Genomic DNA, 22,191 nt, shown 5'->3' with positions numbered 1-22,191 from the left:
AAGGAGCAGACACCTAAATCTTTTAAGGTGCCATCACACTCATTAACCATTGAAACAGAGATCCAACCCTAAATTAGATGCTTTAAATGGAGTGAAAAAATTAAATCCAACTTTACAATTTAGGGTGAGATTCATCTTGCCACACGCCAAATATCAGGTACACAACTTAAACTAGTTTTCTTCAATCTTTGTTTTCCAGAATAATTCAGATATACACTGAAAAAAAAAAAAAAAAAAAAAAAAAAAACAAACAAACAAACAAAAAAAAAAAAAAAAAAATCCTGGCATAGGCATAATTGCTCTAAAAAAATGCATTTCTAGAGAAACTTAGACATTCATCTGGCAGCAAAGATTTTGATGGGTTGAGGTTTCAAGGGGTTTAATCTTGTCTCCATCCCAAACAGCTTTTTTGTTACCTTCTGCTTCAAGGACACAACAGGTTCTGTCCAAGTAACTATATCTTTAGGCAGCATTCATTAATTTGTTTCACTGGCCAATAGTATTATTCTCATTTTGCTTTGGATGATTTTTTTGTCCCTGGACTGGTCATAGTGGTTCAGGTTGTGGTTTAATTTTAAGTACCTCAGGTTAACCCTGATGCTGTGATGATATAATTCATAGATATGATCCAAGTCTATCTGCCTTTTGCATTGTGCTGTCATATTTTTAATTTCTGTGTTATCACTTGGCTTCAATTGTTGTTCAGCTGTTCAGCTGGTAAATGGCTGCCCTTTTCACTCATGTGGAGGCTCTTTTCCAATGATAAAATAAAGCTGTTTCTGTTTATCACCTAGTGTGGCTTCAGATTCAGCTAACTACTTTCAGGTGTCTGTTATGTAGCTGTACTATAGACAAGTATCTACCTGTATGCTAGATGTTTATCACCTCAGTCAATGAAAAGAGAGTCAATACAATTAACAAGACAATTCAGGTGGCTAAGTGCAGGAATAAGCATGATTTCTGATACTGAAATCATCTGCCTATCACAGGGTGTATGGGAGACCTCCACCTTTCCGAGATGGCTGCTTGAGATCAGATATGATAGCCCAGAATATCTCAGATGTCACCAGGTGCCTAAGTTATATCAACTAAATTGACTTTCAAGGTATCCAGGTTATTATCTTGCTGAAGCAGTTTGGACTATGCTCTGTAAGATGTGTTGGTTTGTTGTTTTTTTTTTTCTGGAGAATATGGGTTAGAGACCTTGTCTAGATATAAATGCTGCATGTGAACACCTAACTGGATATCTGAAATTCACATCTAGTTTCAGAGTTAACATGGGCTCTTTTGACTTAAGAAAAATCAAATGGTAATATGCAGTATGCCTTTTTAACTACCTCAGCTCTATAAACCTGCAGAAGTGCATATTTAAACACGATAAGCATCTATATAACAAATACAAGTCTTGGCAGCCCCTGTACTTCTGGCTTCTAGAGGCATCATAAACTGTAGGATGGAAACCCCAACCACCACTTGCAGCACACTATTTTTGATAGAGTATTTTGGGCAAACATCTCCTGTGGGGAAACCCCCCTCAAAACAAAGGATACTGATTTTATCCATAGTTTGTGCTATTCAGCCAAATACATATGCTAGCCTTCAGAACCACAGACAATATTTTTTAAATTTAATTGCTCGCCAGTTAGATCTCATTGACCTATTGTTTCATTTTGCCTTTGCTCTCATTGAACAGATAACCTTAACAATAGATCCTAAAAGTTATCATACAATGGGTATAATTAAGTGGCACTTCAACAAATGTTTCGTTATTTTGTTGAGTTAGAATCCTTTCTGGGTGCTAGGGAGAGGTGAGAGGGGGGAAAAAGTGGATTAAATTGTATAGATGGGAGCCCATCTGTTGAGAACACAATTTACCAACACCCATTATGTTTTTCTGTTCATCAACTGCTTCTGAAACCACTTCAGATGATCTCAGACCCTGGGATGGCTTATTGAGATAGTAGATGATTTCAGAATATGCATAGGCATATAAAAAATCCTTTTGAATAAAACATTGGACACCAACCAATAGATCTGCCATGGGAGTAGACTTTACATCAGAAACTATAAAATAGGGAAGGCACATTTCTGTGAAAGTTGCTGGGAACCAGGATGCTAGTTTTAACCTACAAAGACTCAGACAGATCAAGAATAGCTAATAAATCATATCTTCTTGTGTCATGACACACTTGAAGGAGGAATCCAGGCTAGAACTTCTACAGCGTAAAAAAAAAGTGGAGCAGATGACAGGCATTTTCTGCAAGGTGTTTAAGCTAGAGTGTTTCCTTTTCCAGCCTGCATTTGTTAGCCAGCTAGACATCTCTTTCTTTTTTTTTTTTTTTTTTTTTTTCTTTGATCTTTTAAGGTTGTGGAGGTTTTGTAGTCCTTTGCTGTTGTTATATTTTTTCATTTAGGGAATAGATGTTCATAGCACAAGACAGATGTTGGTAATTTTAATCTAAGGTATTTGTATCAATGTTTTCCTCTGGCTATGCAAAGGACTCCCCAGTGGTGCTAGGTAAACCCAGAGCTTGTCTCTATTGGAAGTAATTTGTCCTCTTTCCATTTCTGGCTCTGTGCAGATGTAGTGAAAAGCCCAGGAAGAGCCGGTTGCAAAACAGGGCTTTATCTGAAGGCACAAAGCAACAAGCAGGTGTGACACAAAGCACAAAGATGTGAGGAAGAGAAAGACCTCTCCCTGTACTCTGTTCTGCACTGACACACCTATCTCTGCTGCAAAGTTTCCTTCTTCAAATAAACATACTGATTTTTACAACTGTCATGTTTTAACTCCAGCCGGTGACAAAGACCCATGCAGCTGCTCACTCACTCCTCTGCAGTGGGATGAGGGAGAGAATTGGAAGAGTAAAAGTGACAAAATTTGTGGATTGAGATAAAGACAGTTTAATAGGCAAACCAAAAGCTGCTTGTACAAGCAAAGCAAAACAGGTAATTCATTCACCCCTTCCCATGGGCAGGCAGAGGCTCAGCCATCCCCAAGACAGCTGGACTCCATCACACATAACGGTGACTTGGGAAGACATATGCCGTAATGGCAAATGCCTCCCCTTCCTCCTTCTTCCTTAAGCTTTTATTGCTGAGCATGATGTCATATGGTCTGGGATATCCCTGGGATCAGTTGGAGTCAGCTTTCCTGGCTGTGTTCCTCCCAAACTTCTTGTGCACTCCCAGGCTAATGTTGTCAGGGTGGTGTGAGGAACAAATGCCTTGACTCTGTGTGAGCACCGCTCAGCAGTAACGAAAACATCCTTGTGTTATCAACACTGATTTCATTACAAGTCCAAAACACAGCCTCATACTAGCTACTGTGAATAAAATTAACTCTATCCCAGCAAAAACTAGCACATTCTCCACCCCTTATTCCATACCATTTACATCACGCTCAGGTCCCACACCATCCAATACAACCTCATTAAACACCACATGCCTTCTCATCTTTCGATACAACACACAGTTATCATTCACTTAGTCTATGGATCACCTCTGTAAATTGTCTGTAAAACGTGCACAAATGTCCACAAAATGTCCACCGAGTTAATTTAACACATGACTTTGGACTCCATCTGTTATGACAGTCACTCAGGACAAAAGAGGAGGTACATCACATGGAGTTACTGGGCACCAAATCCAGTACAGGTCAGGTCAGTGCAGCACTTGCACTGCTGCTTGTAAGGCTTGTCCTCCAGTACTTCAGGTGGTTCCTGTTGTAGTAATTCCTATAACATGCAACTCAACTCCTGGGTTACAACAATTTAAAGGTATTTCCATTACAGTCTCCACCCCTGGTCCCTTTGGACCAGACCATAGAGTTTAACATTGCAGTGAAGTCCTCCCCTTTCTCCTGCTCCAGCTTGGACTTATCTACAGACTGCAGTCCCTTAGGGTTGTACCTGCTCCAAGTGGAGCCTTATCCATGAGTGAGTCTCTCCAGGACTATCATGCTGTGGTACAGTCTAATCCACAGCCACAGTCACCTTGAGGTGTGCTTGTTCCAGCGTGATCTTCTCCATGGTCCAAAATGCCTTCAGAGATATACCTGCTCCAACTTGGCCTTACCCACAGTCACAGTCCTTCCAGGGATGTACCTGCTCAGTCATGGGTTTATCCATGGCCACAGACTTTGAGGTGATTCAGTGTGACATGCACATCCACTCATGTTTCAAGGTGTACCTGCTGCAGCATGGACTTATCTACAGACACAGATGCTTCAAGGTATACCTTCTCCAATGTGGACTTATCCTTGGGCCACAATCTCTTCAGAGATACACCTGATGTGGCATAGTCACAGAATCATAGAATTGTATAATAGCAGGCTCAAAGGGACCTCAAGGATCATCTGGTCCAAACTTTCTTGATGGTCTAGAAAAAATGGCTCAGCACCCTATTCAGCTGAATCTTAATAACCATAGCCATGGCCACAGACACTTTGAGATGTACCCATGCTGGAGTGGGCTTATCCATGGCCACAGATGCTTTGGGGTGTCCTGCTCCCACGTGGACTTATCCATAGGTCACAGTCCCTTCAACTTGAGTTCCCACTGCAGTTCCAGCCTGTCCAGTGCAGTATCACAGAACCATCAGCAATGCCCTAGCTATTGGCCAGTCCAGGCGCATCACCACTGTTGTTACCAGAATGTGCCCAGGCACAGCAGCACTGCAGTGGCACAGCAAGCAACAAAAGCAAAAAGCAGCCACTAACAAGCATTAGACACTGTTTTCAGCACAAATCCAAAACATAGCCCCACACAAGCTACTATGAATAATATTAACTCTGTCCCAGCAAAACCTTGTCACCCTAACTGTTCCTCTTGATGTCTGTCTGGTCATGTGCTTCATCCATTCAAAATTCTATGTTGTGAGCCCTCTGGGGCAGCAACAGCCCTTGTCTCACTTGCTCATAGAGACTTGCACAGTGGGGTCTTAAAACATTGTACTAGTTTCTAGGCACTATGAGAATAATAATAAACAATATTAAAAGCTGTAGCAGCTGCAATAAAACATGCATTTATATGGGTTATCTTGATGCATAGCTAACAAATCATTTAAGCTTTTAAATATATATATATAAATAAATAGTAACAATAAATAAAATGAAACTGCAGCTGGGAGAGAACTCTTATGGCTGTTAATTTCCTTTTTTTCCCCACTTCTTTTTCCTGCATAAGGCATAAGAATAGGTTTGCGTTGCAAATTCCAGGAAGTCGATCTCTCCTCAATGACAGTTTTGCTATAATTCCCCTAATTTCAAGCTCCTGCTTGAAAAGGTAACAGTAAACGGCATCCAGGACATTTTTGCAGTCATCGGCAGCTGACTCAGTTGATTCATTTTCACAGATTTAAGTTGTTGTGTGCATAGTCAATCCCCTTGGAAAAAGGCTGCTTCCCCATATCAAATGGCTTGTGCAGACACCAAATCCTGATTTTAAAATAAGCGTAAAAGCTAAGGTTTTAAGGGTCCGTATCATCACTCCAACCCAGTTCTCAGGAGGGAGTTATATGCTATTGACAAAATCTTCACTTCAAGAGCTTTTTATGATGGTTGTTATACAAGAAACAGATGAACACACAAAAGGAAGATCTAGAATAGTTCATTTTTTGAATATCGCATGTATATTGGTCATGAAATATTTTTGAGCCAAGGAACGATAGCACCCAAAGGACTGAACTCTGATAAGTAATAAAAATAGTTCTGACTCACTAATTTAATATTGTAAACCACTGGCCAGTGTTGCTCATGTCAGTTCACACAATTTGTTCCTTGATACTTTTATCAGGACTAGTCAAGAGGAATTTCCTCTGCAAGAATCAACAAATGCTAGTGTAAAAAGCATATTTACATTTTAAAGACTGTTGGGTCAACCTAGTATCATTATGCATCTGTTGAGTTTGTTCAAATTCCAAAAATGGCAACCAGACATTATGAAACCAGTGTAATCCCTGAAAGAGCTGAGACTGTTTAGTCTAGACACAAGAAGACTGAGCGTAGATAGGATAATCATCTCCAAATATGCAGAGGAGACCTTCAAAGGCAAAAGGAATGAAACATTGTTTTTGTCCTCATTGAATAGAGAAGCAAAAGCTTCAACTGCATGAGAGAGGTCTGGGTGAAACTTTTGGGAGAACTTTCTAACAGGAAAGAAAAACACAGGACTAGGTTGCTTGGGAGGTTGTGGCATCTCCCCCAGTGAAGTTTACAGAAAGGCCCAAAACATAGACCAGAAAGTTTTTTTTATGTCCTTTTTACAGACTATCAAGGAATAATTTATTGACACCCCTTTTTTTTATGCTATTTTCTACTAAGCTCAAATTTTCCTGGTTTACCCATGGACAGACTTTCCATACCCTTTTTCTCAGTACCAATAACGCTAAGAAATTTGGGATTGAATTTCTGTTGAAGAAGTAAATTTTTGCTAAACTTTATGCAGATATATGCTTTATCATAAGAGATAATCTGGTCAAAACAAAAAATCAATTTTTTACTTGTGAACTAATAGCCTGTTTACTGAAATCACAGCAGTTCTGCCTTTAGGTACCCTGAAAATTGACCCAACAATAGTCTCAATCATGAATGCTGGGTAAGTAGCTATATTTGTACCAAAGAGCATAAAAAAAACAGCCACACTTCTGATATAACTTTATTGCTTCTGCTGTTGTTGCTCCACATAAATTTGTTATAATTTTGTGCACCTTCTGTTTATCCTTTTCTTTTGGATAAAATTCGGATGTAAGAGCTTAGAGAGAAAAGTGTTAAGAAGTGTTACAGGTAGCTGGACTTTCTGATATGCAGGATTTTTCTTGCTAGAATCAAAGCCCTGCTGTTCACAACAATGGCTAGCAACTTTCTCATGCTCCTGTAGTGATGCCCATACTGATGTCTGCTGACATTACATTGTTGGAAGATATGCTGCATGAGGGAAAGAGAGCCTGACCCCTGGGAATGAAAACCACAGGAACACATTTTTGTCAAGATATTTTATATACACTTAAAGCTCTAAACTCTCTGAAATCTCTTCTGCTATTCTCTTTTAAATTTCAGGTTCTCAGATCTGCAAATAAGGGTGGTCTCGAATGACAGCCTTTTGAAAGTTAATTCACTTAAGTAGATTCATTTGCATTTTAAAGAAGAGTGTAGGAAGTTGTAATTAAAGAAAGAATTCTTAGTTACATTTGTCCTTTCTTACAGCGCATAATCACTTCTTCCTAATATCTGACGTCTGTGTTATGAATCCCTCTCTCTCTTTAACTCAAAAATAAACAAAACTGGAAGTATTTCCTTGACCTAATAATTGTGCAGGTTTAACTGTGTGGCTTTATACTGTAGCAAATACACTGAGAATAAAACAAATAAACAAAAAGTTACGTTCCAAACCCATTTCTTTCTTCCTCTGTGCCTCTGTCTATCCTTTTACTTTTTCATCCCTGTTTAGCAGTATTGCAATTACCTTGTTTTGGGGACATGAACATGTTACTGCTACATTATGGTAGCACTCTAACTCTGTTTGTGGTGTCTAGATGGATTACAAGCCTAACTGGAGAATGATTTACATTTTCCTGAGAGGGAATTTTAGCATATTACTTTATTTAAAAAAAAAAAAAATATATAGCATATTCAAATAGTAACAGTTATAAGTGAGAAGAAAAGGAAAAAAAAATCAACTGAGCATATGTAAAATCAGGAATCTTGATAAAAATTTTAAGGTTTCTTGTAATATTTTTAAGATAAAACCATCCCTCAAAATTAAACTTGAAAAGCATATCCTGTAAGTTGGAAGTCACCTTGAATCAACAATAAATTTAATCTGCTTGGGAGATTTAAAAGTGTCATTAAGTGTGTGTTTCTTGATATCAAGGCTGGATTATTTTGAAAGCAATACTATGGAAAGCAGCCACAGCACATTTCGGGCTAGGAAATTGCTAACATTGTTGTGACATTCTTACCTTTATCCATTTCAATATGGATTTAATAATTTATAGAAAAAATTAAATATTTTGCAACTACTTCAAAAATTCAGAATTTTAAATTGCAAACTATCATCAAAAAGATTAAGTACTTTCCTCTTAATAAGAGAGTACTTTGCTTTATTCTGCAGTAAGCCATGTTTAGACTAATTGATTTCTGTTGTGTTTAACAAGGTTCAGACAATTCATATTCTTTCAAGATGGTAAAATGTATACCATGTCATTTTTGGTTGCAATTCTCTTCCATAATTTTGCTCAGTAATTTATTTTATTGGAATGCTCATTGAAAATGGAATCATTAAATGTAGTGTAAACATTTCTGTATTGAGATGTTAACATTTAAAAATTGCCTCATTTCTGTTTAATGTGTTTTGTTGTTTTTCTTGCCTAATTATCATTCTTCTCAATATTTATGTTAACATGACCTTTCTCTGACTGAATGGCGGTAACTGTTTCTCAAGCACTTATAGCATCATGATTTTTAAATTAAATTATGTTGTTGGGGAAGAGATTGCAATGGAGTCCACAGAATATCAGGGAAAGAACCAAGTTTCTGTTAGTCCCAGAATCTGAAAGTAGTAATAATGTTTATTGGTTCACCCTTCTAATCAATGCAACTGTACCAGAGGAAGTATGACTTTGTTTCTTGTTCATGGTTATAAATATTCAGTAACTTTAATGATGGCCAAAACTGTCAGATTGACTAGATGTGAAAGATTGTTTAATGTTTTAAAATGTTTATTACTTTTATTTATTATGTCTTCATCCTGCTGACAGAATTAAAGTTACACCATGGATTCTGTTTGCACATGGGAACAGATCACAGGAACATAAGCAGTAAGATTTGGCTCCACATCTTGAATTTTCAGGTCACTGTTATTCCACAGCCAAAACCTACTCTTTTGAAATCTGTGAGGTCTAAGGGTGCAACGTATGCAATAATAAGCAAATGCAGAATTTTCTTGTAAACTCTGGGAGATGTTTACTTTGATTTTCTGCATGTCTTTCAGAGTAAGTATTCAGTTTGTCTAGAATATAAGAGTAAGGATCAGGCTATCAGCTCAATTTCACCATGAAACCTTTTCTTGTGAACCCAGCTTCCCAAATGTTTTCTTTTTCCAGATGGAGAAGAAGACAACTATACCCAGTCCTTCCACTCTTCTCCATTTAGAGATGAGAGAGAGTAAGAACACCGTAAGCTGAAGGACAGGAAAAACATACATCAGGGGAGAGAAAGGGAAGAAGATAAACCACTGAAACAAATCCTGAGACCTAAATCCTTAAGATTTTAATTTAACTTTTTTAAATTGAAAAATGTGAACAAAATTAAAGTAAGATGAAGGAAAACAATGGGTGTCTAAAGACTACCTAAAAAAGGGGCATTGAAAAACAACAAAAAGAAATGGCTCTGAAGCAGCAGCAAAGGGAAAGTCAGATAAACTTTTAATTGAAACAGTCACTAAATAACAAAAATTTGATGTAGGCATATCATTCTTTAAATCTATTTGACATAAAAATGACAAACAGAAATAACAGAATTGGGAGCTAACACAGTCAATAAGTCCAAACAACTTAGTCCACAAGCATCCCACAGAGAAAGGCGTAATCCAAAATGATGCTGAGCCTTCTTCAAGCTCTTCTGTCCTCAAGGGTTAGGCATTTGGGTGTATTCTGAAGTTGGACTTTCTGCAGAGCTTGCTTGTACTGAGTTCCTTGGTTGAACTGAGGATGAGGTTTTTTTCCCCTGTACATAAAATACATATGCTCTCCTTCTGGTTGACTTTCTCTTCCCTTTTTGAGAAGTTAGTGAACAAAGACAGAACTGTTAACAAAGGCCATGCATAAGGGAGAGAGGCCAATATCTTGAGGCAAGTTGCCACGGGTGAGTGGTGTGCCTTACCTGGATATTCCAGAACATCAGCATAAAAAAAGGATGACATTGAGTGAACTTGTCATGGCCAGGAGGTCTCTGGCTATTTTGGGTCAATGGCACTAATGCAGCTTCCCTGCCCTTCCTTCCTGATCTTCAGGCTTGGCCAGGTAAAAAGTACACACAGTTGATTTCCACAGAGGGTGCTGTAATAGTTGGCAAAACAGGGGTGTTCAGTTTGGCTGGTCACTACATGCTGGTTGGTGAGCAACTAAGTTAAACAAGGAAGGGTCAGTGCTGGGAGCCTTCGAAAAACAGAACAGAAGGAGGGGAGGGGAAAAAAAAAAACAGAGAGAGAAAGAGAGAATGCAATCATCTTTTTTATGGGAAAAGATGTCAAACTGTCATGTTAGTCTCTGCTGCGGCTCTGAGTGCTAACGGTTGCCAGGGTAACTGTTGTGCCAAGCCTCAGCACTTATGTATTTTTTCCATTGATAATTACTAATGTGAACAAGTGCTGGCTTGCACTTTACACCTGCTTGGCTTGTAAGTCTACCTTAATTGGATGTGCCAAGATTGAGGAAAAAGTAATCTGCCCTTTCAAGACAAGTGACAGGTAGATGAAGTGTTGTTTAGGCCTTTACTGTAACAATTTTGCTGACAAAATTACTATGAATTGTCTTCCCTCGGTGCACATATACTGCCTTTGTTTATGGAATCGAGTATTTAAGCTTCAAGGTTCATTATAGGAAATTATGCTATAAAGTTTTTTGGGAACATCTTGGTGCTGCCTGGTAAAATTCTATTTTTACCCCCAGAGTTCAGAGTATTCCATTTTATATGCATATATGAAAACAGTCTTTTGAAGTGGTGGAGAGAAATGAGGAAAACCCAAAAAATTTTACCAGAGATACATTTTTTTTTAATTTGTCTTTAAAATGACTAAATAAATGCTTCTAAGGAACATCCTTTGTGAATGAATAAGGAAGAGTTTTTTAAAAATTCTTGTGCTGGTAGTTTATTCCACAACCTCAGAAGTAATGTGAGACTCAGGAATAATCAGTTTTTGGGTGTCCCACTCAAGATATTTTGAAGACTAAAAGAGAACAGAATCATCTCAAATCTAAGAAGCAATTCCTCCCAAAAAATCAGACTGAAAGCCAAGGAACCCAGGGGGTCTTAGTTACTTGATAGTTTGTCCAGGACCATCACTTTCTTATATAAATTATCTCCATACATATTTTGGGCTGCTCTACAAAATTCTGGTAACAGGATCTAATTCTCTACTAAACTGTACAAGATTGCCCCAAAAGCTGTAGAAAAGTTATTATAGGGCCTTTTTTTTTGTTCCTTTTCTGATCATAAGGAGATTACAGAGTTTTTATGCTCAGGTTTTATTTGCTTTTCAGAGCTGTGTCAAGCCTGGCCTGCTCTACTGTTGAGTGTATTCACTGTGCGTAACTCTGCATTTCTTTGATGTTGATTTCCCAGTGCACCTAAAAGAAGTTTCCTGAAACCAATATATCAGAGCGAATTAATATATGAATAATACATAGTGCTTATTTTAGCACCTTTCATCAGAAGACCTCAAAAAGCAGCACAAAGGAGAGCAGAGACATTGTCTTATACCCATTCTATGAAGGAATAAGCCAAGGTATTGTGATGTGCTGCTTGCCTAACATCACACCATCAATGAGGGCAGAAATAGTAGAAAACGATTCCTACTTGACCAGAAGGTTATCCTAAAAGCTAGGTAGCATCAGATGTATCAGTAATTCTAATTGCATAACCCATCTCCATTTTGAGTAATAACAAATATTTCACACGTGTCCTTTTGCTCCTATGGAACCAACCAAGGATTCAAAGGTTGTAAATGTAAGGCAGAACAGTGTTGGCCTGTACAACTCACCAAGTTACTTGGCAAGATAGTAGTATTAAAAGTGAAATTAGTGAAATCCAAAACCTATTCTAATTCCCTCCATAAAGCACTACAACCCGAAGATAGTGATTTTATGTTCAGAAACACAGTGACGTTAGAGGAATGTTGGTTTTGTTAAGATATTCAGACTAAGACCATAAAAGAGGGAAGCTGCTGAAACTGCACAGGAGAGCAGTTTATTTATAGCACCTTATTTAAGAATATTTTAATCCATGTTTTCACTGATATTCATTTACTTATGTAATTTCCCCATGAGATAGACTCATGGGACTAAATTCTGTCTCAGACTCCTGCCTGATCACCTTGTCATAGAGTTGAGAGAATTTGTAAGTACACAGAAGTAAATGAGAGCGGCATGTGGTTCCTAGAGTTGATAAAACCCAACCTGTAATGAAGCATTAGCCAGATGAGCATTTATTAGTAGCTGCTGCACACAGAAGTGTGTGATTTCATGCTATTGGTTAGTAATGCTGATCAAGGTTTAGGAGTCTATCGAAGTTTACCAAGGTATGCAGTAGAGTTTTTCCCTATCACACTTTCCAATATCATAAGAAAGAAATTTGATTCACTTTTCAGTGAAAAAATTGACCTAGATTTTCAGCTTCACCACTGAGATGCTTATAGAAGCATCTGTAATGGAGTTTATCCACTAATGATTGTGACTAAACTGGAGCAGCAAGAGTATAATGTAGTGGAGAACTGCAGTGCAGTAGCAAATGTTGATCTGACTATAAAGAAAAATAAATTGCAAAAGAAAGTTTAGTAAAAAAAATATTTTAGTTTACATAATAATCAGATAAAAAGTTATGATCTTTTAAAATCTACATTATGGACAAAATCATGTTGGATGTACTGGAGCAGTCCACTTTAATTTTATTTTAGTCTATCAATCTGAAAACATCATAGAAGAGATAACAGAAAAATAGATGGGCTCTGGCTTCAACATATGGCTTAGCAAGAGAAAGTTACTCCCTAGAGAGGTAAGATCCATTCAACTTTCTGAAGGGAATTAGGAAAAAAAACTAAAAAGCAGATCGGGAAAATGTACTTCTTAGAAGCACTGTGGTTGCCTGGGGCTGGTATTTACCATTTATTCAATATCATGATGCAAAAAATGGCATCTTGAATGTCTTCCAGACTCCTCTTGTAGCCATTTAGATGAATTTTCCTATATAGCTGAGGCTTATGGGGAAAAAACTTGAAATATTTTTTAGAATATTTTGCCCTGTAGTATCAAACAAACTTGTCAATGAGTTTTGTTAGATTTCTGAGCATGGGTCCATGGTGACAGAGTGTATCATGGGGCAGTGGATGAGAAGATAGGATTTTCCCCCTACTGACATGCTAAGATGAGTCATGTAGTCAAGAAGGCTCATCATCAAGGGTAGCAGCCATAGTGAGCAACCTGTGACAGAAACTCCCTGCCTGCTGTGCAATGTTGGAGCTTCTGTTTTGCACCAAGACCTCATGGCAGGCACCATTTGTTTGTAAATTATTAATGAGATTCAATTGTGTTGAAAAAGTATGATCTGGGAGTCATGGAAAGAGTTCATCAAACGAAATCTTCATGCATGTATCATGAAACATGACATATTTGCTTCTTCATTTTCTCAAAAGTGTATGTTACAGGGCTCATGAAATCAGATAGGTACCACTGTCTACATTGAGTGAGAACCCTATGATCTCTGAATTGTAAAATACAGTATAAGGTGGAGCAGTTCATGTATTTTCCTGTTGCACAAAGGAAGTTAAAGACATATCAGCAAAGTCACTTCTTTATGCTCTACAAGAAGTTTACCAGGGGGAAAGAAGAGGAATAACCAAAGTCCAGTTTGTTTAGTCCAGTCTCACCATGATTTCCCTGGTAATTACTCCTCACCACATGACAAGAAACCTCACCAAGGAAAGGGCTACCTTAAGAGGGAGAACAGAAGAAGCAGCAAGGAGGCAAGAATTAGACCAGAGGCAGGGTATAGGTGTTTGTCACTTTTCCGGGTAATTAAATTCAGCACCATATGTAGCCTTTTCCCTCTATAAAGATATGGTTGTTCTGGCATGCTTGTTCTTATATATATAATTAATGCTTTATCTCCCCTTTAATTGATCTACTGTGTGAATGCAAATTAATGGAAGGACTGTCTTGTGTTCCAGGGAGGACTCCACAGTTGTAGGTAAAACAAGAGGTTTAAGCAGCAGTTTTTGAAATTAATATATTTAGTTGTTTGGGTTTTTTTCTCAGCTGCTTTGACAGAAATTTTTTTCTCATTTTATTTTTCATCTTTTTCTGCTCCAAACCCAGGTCAAGAATTTGATTTTTCTTTGAGCCGAAGAACAGCATTCTCCCCCAAGTTCTTATCAATTACATGTGCCCATTTAATTATTGTTAAACTTTAAAGATTTTTTACTCATTAACATTAAACTGGTGCAGAGCCATGTAATCCCTGTAGTCTGAGAAGCAACTAAGGTCAACTTTTAAGAGTAAGTCAAAAGAGAAAAGCACTGCCAGAGTACCAGAAATTAGAGAGAAGGAAATGTAATGGTAGAAATTAAAGAAGTAGAACTCCCTAGATTTCATAAGTCATTTACATCAAATCCTTTAATTCATATTAGTGCAAGCTAGAGTCGTTTCACTGAAATCCATGATGAAAAAAACCCACAAACCTGTTTTCTTTAGGTACAGACTTCAGTTACATTGGCTTAATACACCTTTTTCTGAGCTAAGCCCCCGTAACTGCCAGCATGTTCACCTGTAGCCATACCGAATACAAAGTCAAGCTATTTTAGTTAAAGCATCTTCTCTTCCATTTGAAGTTTTACATTAACCTGCAAGGAAAGGAGAGCTGAAAATCATGCGAACAGTAATTCATAGCAACTCAGATGATAAGCTGTAATGCATTAAATCATTATAACTCTGTCACATTCATAAATGTGCGTTCCTATCCTTGTTCTTGTCTAGGATTTGTGTTAGGGCAAGACAAATTTTATATTTTATTGAGATGGTTTTCTTTCTTACACATTTTCCTAAATGTTGCATTGCAACTTTTCAAGTAATGAATAAAAGAATAAAAGTCAGTAACTATGTAAATGTTGACAGGAGGGAATTGGGGATAAATGTCTTCAAGAAAGAGGAATCCTATGTGGATATATTGGTATGTATTCTGTAATAGTAGTGTCTTAGCAAGTGACTATATCAGAGTTTCTCTTTTTTTGAGTCTACTCAGTCAACCCAGATCTTCAGACTATTAACTTGAGGAAGACGCAATCACTTGACATAGTCATTATTCATATATGTAGAGTAGATATGAAGAAATCAGCATAAAAACTTCAAATAAGTAAAATATTGATCAGATAAATGTAAAAATTATAAGAAAAAAAATTGCAATTTTTCTTTAAAACTATTTTTCTAGACACATTTTCTCCTCTGGTTCATCTTTTTCACCTTCATCACCTTCCTGTTGAAGGCAAAGTCAACACGTAGGCTTGCCCCTTTAACTGTGAAGGACAATCTACAAAACTTCAGTGACAAATATTGTCACTGTAAATTGCAGTCTCTTTTTTTTCAGGCAGTTTATCATCTTTTTTTCCACTGTCACTGCTGGGTTTCATCAGCCTGCTGCTTAAAGCATAACAACTGGGAAACGGGGACTGAACAAGCTGGAGCCAGCTACTTGCAGAAGTCTCCTTTACCTATGAATTTATTTTTTGTGACCAGAATTGCTATGAAAATGGTGTCTGAGCATAAACTACAGAGAAGGTTTGGTTGCTTTTAGATAAGCACTAAAGCTCAAGCAATAGGATGGTTAGGTTTGAGGCCAAGCCTCAGATCAGATTTAGGTTCAGAGTCAGCAGCATCAAAATCTCCCATTTCAGCCTCAAATGACAACAGCATCTGGTGATCAGATGACCTAGCATCATTTCAAGGACTTCTTAGGAACCAAGAGTTCTTACGATTTTGACTCCACAAATAGCAAAAACTAAAGGAACAAGTTCTGCTCTGAGAATTGCAGGGAAAACAACAAAAACTCTTCTGTTCCACAAGTGAAAAAATGATTAGTGTGTTTCATGCAATTAGCCAGAATATGGGAAGTAAAGTTAAAAACAGGTGAGTCTATAGGCAAGTGACTTTGTTGTCCTCTTCACCTCTGTAGTCCTACAGCCAGCAGCTGATTACTCATTGATTTATGTTTGTTCAGTAGAGAAAGAAGCTGGAAGATTATCCATGTTCTGCCCCCCTTTGCACTCATATATATTATCAAAATGATCTGGGAAAATGATGTATCAGATCTTGTTCCGTTCCCATATCAAGACCCTCTCCTGTGGTGGGTTAGCAGTTTGTGAAGATGCAATGATGTGAGAAGGGTCCTAGCTTGAAGTTAAATGTTTCGGGTTTATGTTCCCATTCTATATTAACATCTTAAACATATACATGTATATATTTATAACTATACGTATATGTGTAATACCTGTGTGTCTGTGTGTGTGTGTGTGTTGAATGTTAAATATTACATCCTTAAGTAAATGGAGTATCTTTGTTGGCCTAGTGGGAAATGAGATAGATAGAAAGGGTAAACAGTCATATTTTGGTATGTTTTGGTACAGTTATGTATACCTGGAACAGGTTTTTTCTTTGAATGGATATGACACTAATTCTATGTTTTTGTCAGGCAATGGGGGCTCACAGACCTTACTACAGGCAAATGTTTCCATTTGTTTTATGATGTAATATACTATGTTTTAAAGAATATGTTCTAAATTGTGTCATGTGAATAAGAGGTCATAAAATCTGATGTATAAATCAACAATATAAAAAGATGGTGACTTTCTAAAAGTTATTTGAATCAGTGACACAAGAACGTCCTTCAGTCCTGTTGAGTTTTCTTCTCAGTTTAATACTCATTAAATGTTTCACATAATCATGATCTCCTGATAGCAAATATGATTAAACTTCCTTTCCTCCGGCACTGAACAGGACTTCAGTATTACTTTCTAATTCCAGTGTGGTACAAGAGAAACAACTTTCTAAGATTGCAGGACTTTTTCCAATTTCTTCTTTTCTTTTTTTTTTTTTTTTTTTTACTTGTAGGATGGATATATTTCTTTGCTTTGAAACATGGGATGTTCTGTGCTTCTGGGACATTGGTGAAAAGTTATAATTAAGGTAAGAAAGAGATAATTTCATATTTTGTACAATTTCATAGTCTTGCATCCTCTCATGGCTCGAGAAGTGGTGCCTGCAATTGTCTTACTGTACTTATTTATTTATATTTCATTTAGGAACTCAAGTTAGTTCGTTGCATTTTTAATACCTTAAAGACTTTGTTGTTACAGCAGCTTATTTAGCTAAAACAGCACCTGTGAGCTTTTTTGGTTTGTTGTTAGAGATGCTATCACAGATTTAAATTTTATCAGCCGGCAGGAAGAGATTACTTTTCTACAGAAAACAATTCTTTTTGTAAAGAAATTCACCCTGCAGGAATTTTAAGGCCTGAGGATCTAAATCTGGATTTTGAACACTCTATAGTTGGCATAAAATTTGAACAACAGCCATATATGGTAAGAACCTTTACTCCCACTCAAAGAAAATAAGACTTATGGGATTTACAAGCCTTTGATCCCTCCACCCCACAACAACTAATTTAAGGGCTGATCTCTAGGTTGCATTGTCTTCCACTGAGGTGCCTTTTCTTGTATATCTTGGATTTGAATAGGTAACACTCATGTATCGAGATAAAATTACACACTTCTTTCTGGAGGCATGGAGTCACAAACATAAAGTTGCAACATTTTAAAGGAGCAGAGTGTACTAACAAAGCCCAGTGGGAGCAGATCTGGCTATCTCTATAAGCACTTCCACGAATCCTTGCTATAAGCAGCATTGTGAATCAATCAAATGATTAAATCTAAAATAAGCACAGGATTGACAGGAGTCCAGTACTCAGAAACAAAATGGATTTACCAATCTCTTATGCTGTGTGGTGGAATTACGGAATTACCACCAGCATGTACATAATGGAGATAGTCTAGCAGCCTGTTCAGTCTTTGGTATAACTCATCACATCAGTGTCTTGCAGTGCACTGGTGTGAGAAAAAAGATGTGGGAGGGTTGCTTTTCTTTATATCAGTCATTTATTTACTGATCAGAAAACCAGCTAATTATTAAGCAATTTTTATACAACTGAAACACTGTTCAGATTTCCTAAATAAAATTCTTGAGGATTACAGATAAATACACATACACATAATAACAAAAAATCAGCGGTATTTACTGAACAAAATACATTTATAGAGATACGTAAAATGTGACCAAATCTTGACAGATTATTTCTGTCACAAAGAAGACTTGTTTGTTTTAAAGTGAATCTAGATTTAAACATTTTACAGCTGAATTAGGAAGCTGTGTTTTGCTGGTTGCTGTTGTCTGGGATTGCTTTCTCCAGGTGGTGTTGGCATGGTTATCATTACTATATTAATCAATGTCCAGTCACAAGTTCATTAAGAGTTTGGCTGCAGAATAAAGCAGTGAATCTTTTGTGAACATTTGATCAAGTCTGTCATCACTGTTCAGTTATAATCTATAATGAAACTATTTAAAGTTACATATGTGCAAATATGTTTAAATGTGAACAATACTATGCACCCTCTATACAGTCTCTAGCTCACAATCTGTATTAATAGGATGGTAGAACATATTCTTTACAGGAAGCTACAGTTGATCAGTTTCTTTTTCCTTATTTAATTCCAAATTAAATCCTCAATAGTGTAATAGTTAGAAATGCCTTAGACAAGCCATTTTAAATTTCTGTGAGAACAGCCAAAAACCTCAGGTAAAGATGATGTTGTATCCTAAAAATACTCCAAAATATCAAGCAATATTTTCTGAGTTAAAACAAAACCACAGTTTCTTTACCCACTATCATCAAGAATTCATTTTTGCTGCTATATTATGTTATTGTGTTTAATTGTGTTGGTCACATTTCATTACATCTTGAAGTGTAAATTAACTTGATTGATGCACATTGACAGATTATATCCAAGATCTAACCCAAGCATCCCAACAGTTGTTAGCAGATGCTGAGAATCTTTTGCTCTTACTCTGTACTTCAAAGCATATGCCTACATTTTGGATTATGTTTCTATATTCCTGTGTGAGAAAACAATCATTCCTTGTTGAACTAAATCCACAGCTTCTGAATTGTCAGTTTTTAGCAGCGTTGTGACATCTGATTACATGTAATGTGTGAAACTGGAAATGTGGTTTTGAGTGTAAACATATGAAAGCATCATTCTACCTGATTTTTATGATGATTATATAATCTTAACACCAATTTACCATCAACTTATTCAATTTACATTACTAAAATTAAGCACAGATTTATATCCACTGTTTCTAAAACATACTACTACATTTCTTTTAAGTAACTTTCAAGTAACTTCTGGCTGTACCTGTAGCCAGACATTTGAGTGACAAACTGCTATTATTATCAAAGAGAGAAAAGGTTAAGTTTGCAAGCTCATATTTAGCAAGAACTGGAATGAGACCTTCTGGAAGTATGAGAATAGAACAAAATGTGGTTTTAATTGTAGGATAAGAATTGAAACAATTTCATTTTTGCAAAACTAAAATCCTCCTTGTTAGCTGGGTGAGCTAGTGAAACATCACAGATTTATAAGATGCTGCTTTCAAAGAGTGGTTAGGAAGTAATATCTGTAAAATGGATGTAACCTCTGGGGTTTGAGCATAGTCACTGCTTGCCCACCTGAAATATCATACAGCCAAATCATACAAAATGAAGCTGATTATTTTCTTAAACACAGAACTTAAGTTAGACCTTCCTTAAGAAATAAATTGCTGCTGAATATGGAACAGAATTGGAACTATGGAACTAAAATAACACATGATTCCCAAAATAAAAACCATTTCAAAGTTTAAACAAAATCTTATTTTATTCTGGCAGAGACTATTTAGAGGATTCTTAGTGGTGAGAAAGCATTCAGCCACAAATGGAAGGAATGTATTCAAGCCTCGATATATTTTTTGTCAGGCTTCTAGAGATCCTGAATCCCAGCTGTAACTCTGAATGATGGCACTTCGAGTTTTGTTATAAGCAAGGCAAAAGAACACAGCCTTTATCATATGGACCTCACTCAGATGTCACTAAATATAGTATACATGTAAACATATCATTTTTTTAAAAAGTTGAATCATCAAATGAAGCCTAATTGTAGCATTATACATCCAGGCTATTCGAACAAGAATGTGTTTATCCTCTTCCCTCTTAAAAAAACAACAACAACAACAACAACAGAAGCACCAAACAACATTCATTCTTATTGAACAGAAGCAAACAGTTTTGCATGTAACTGTTACAGAATCTCCAGATATTTTAATGAAGCTATAGATAGTATATGTCATTCAGGTACTGTCAGAGAAACAGAAGTGTCCTCTTCTGGGAATGTATTGTTAGAATATATCTGTCACTGGATGCCATCTGGTCCATTTCAAAACAAACCATGTTGTATTTCAGAGATATCTATTCGTAGTTCTTCCTAAGAACATAGCCACTGACAGACTGGGACAATAAGAAGGAAGAAAGGAACCTATAGGTTGCACAGATTATCCACAGATACTTTAGTTCCTTTAGTCTCTTTATTTTAGTGAATTAAATAACCCCAAACCACAGCCTGTTTGATATTTGAAACCCAGTAACAACAAAAACCATGTCTTCACAGTGTCTTCTGACTTTGGTTATGTTTTATCTAACCTATAAAGCAAGAAAATAAGTTGCCTCAATGTATATGTAATTATCCAACACAGTTTGTTTGCTATACAATAAGCTATCCTTCTGTAATCATTATCTGTTTATCAAGAAAACGTTCTCATGCTCATATTATTTAGGGTTATGTTATGGATTTTACTTGACAGATGCAAGAAATCTCCCCTGAATGTTGGCCCATGTTAGGGCCAGCAATGTCTCTATGGTCATTGCTCCCTGTGAAATTAAGCAGCTGCTTTTTCAAAGCTTTTCTAAAAGTTAATCATGACCCAAAGGGAATGGCCAGGGTAAGAGTCATGGTCCTTCCCACACCAGGCTACAGTGATGTCTGTGCATACTGATAATATCATGATGACTTAGCAAAGAAAATGTGGATTGAACTGTTTTCCATGAGAAAATACACTTTATTTGAAAACTAGAAGCTTAGAAAAATCATATTTATTTTGGCTCCAAAATAATTTTAGATATTAAAAGGGGGAATATAATTTACTGGGAATTAAAATGTATATAGAACTGAATAAAACAGAAATTAAGCAAGGGATTTTAACAAAACACACCATTTTGACTGAAGTTGGTGTGGTTTCAACATTCTTTCCATAACAATTTCAGCATTATTTTTTTATTTATTTCTCTTCAGAATTAAGAAAAATATAACAAATCTCTTCCAGCTGAATTTGTTCCACTTTCAACTCTGTTCAACAATGATTTTACCAATAGAACTGAAAGTTCAGAAAGGGATTCTCTTGCTGGTTAAATAGGCATCAGGATTCCCTAGAAGTCGAGCAGGATGGCTGGATTCTATGTGACTGGTAGCCAAACTTAACCCAATCATTTTATGGGCTTGTATGAGGAAGCTGGCTTCCTCAGGCTCTTTCTGCAGTGACCAGAGAGTCCAGCCTTTCAGTGTGCTAAAAAATTCAATTCTATGTAGGACACTCATTTTAGAAAAACATTGAGACAGACAGTCAAGCCAATCGCTTGTTCATCAATCCTTCAAACACATTGTAAGGGAGTCAAACTTACCTTTATGTTTCTTGCTGAATAAGGAGAGACTAGTGAGCCACAGCTTGGGGGATGGCAGCCAACTTCCAAATAGGAGAAGTAAAGGGTCTGGGGTTTTACGATGGGTTTTTTGGTTTGTTTTGTGGGAATTTTTCCTTCTGTTTTGTTATTCAATTTGGTAGCTATTATCAGAAATGATGATTTCACCTATGGCAGGGCAATGAAGTAGCTACAGGGCTTTTAAAACAGAACTAAAACAAGACTTTGCCCCAGAAAAACAACATTGTTTATTGGTGGTGTGATAAAATCAGAGAGCATGTCATGGCAACTAGCAGATCACCAGTCCAGCTGACTAGTTTTCTATTAGCCTCACTGTAGCAGATCTATCATAATTTCTTCCAGTGCTAAACATCTACATCATGATTTTCTGACAGTATCTAGAATTGGACTATGTGACCCAATTAGTCCTTTCTAGATTCCTACATTCATCATAGAGCAGTAACATTATAAATAATATATATATATATGAAAAACCTTAATTATGTTAATTGGTATTTTGTACTAGATACATCTCAGCTAATATATCAAATCACAGTATATGTAAAATGTCAGTCTCCCTTGCATTT

At 36.7% G+C, this 22,191-nt stretch overlaps 1 protein-coding gene across 9 annotated transcripts in view; it reads left to right on the top strand.

The window, feature by feature from the left end:
* Positions 1–22,191, top strand: part of TENM4 (teneurin transmembrane protein 4) — a 1,435,480-nt gene that overhangs the window by 467,584 nt on the left and 945,705 nt on the right. For all 9 annotated transcript variants that reach the window (XR_004406800.2, XM_032990906.2, XM_032990916.2 and 6 more), the window contains exon 4: positions 16,873–16,947. The gene's annotated coding sequence lies outside the window, so the exon portion shown is untranslated. The remainder of the gene's footprint in view (positions 1–16,872; positions 16,948–22,191) is intronic.

The sequence above is a fragment of the Tyto alba genome, unplaced genomic scaffold, assembly GCF_018691265.1.
Source record: "Tyto alba isolate M040663 unplaced genomic scaffold, T.alba_DEE_v4.0 Super-Scaffold_2, whole genome shotgun sequence".
Lineage (NCBI taxonomy): Eukaryota > Metazoa > Chordata > Aves > Strigiformes > Tytonidae > Tyto > Tyto alba.
This window is presented reverse-complemented; position numbering and strand designations above follow the sequence as displayed.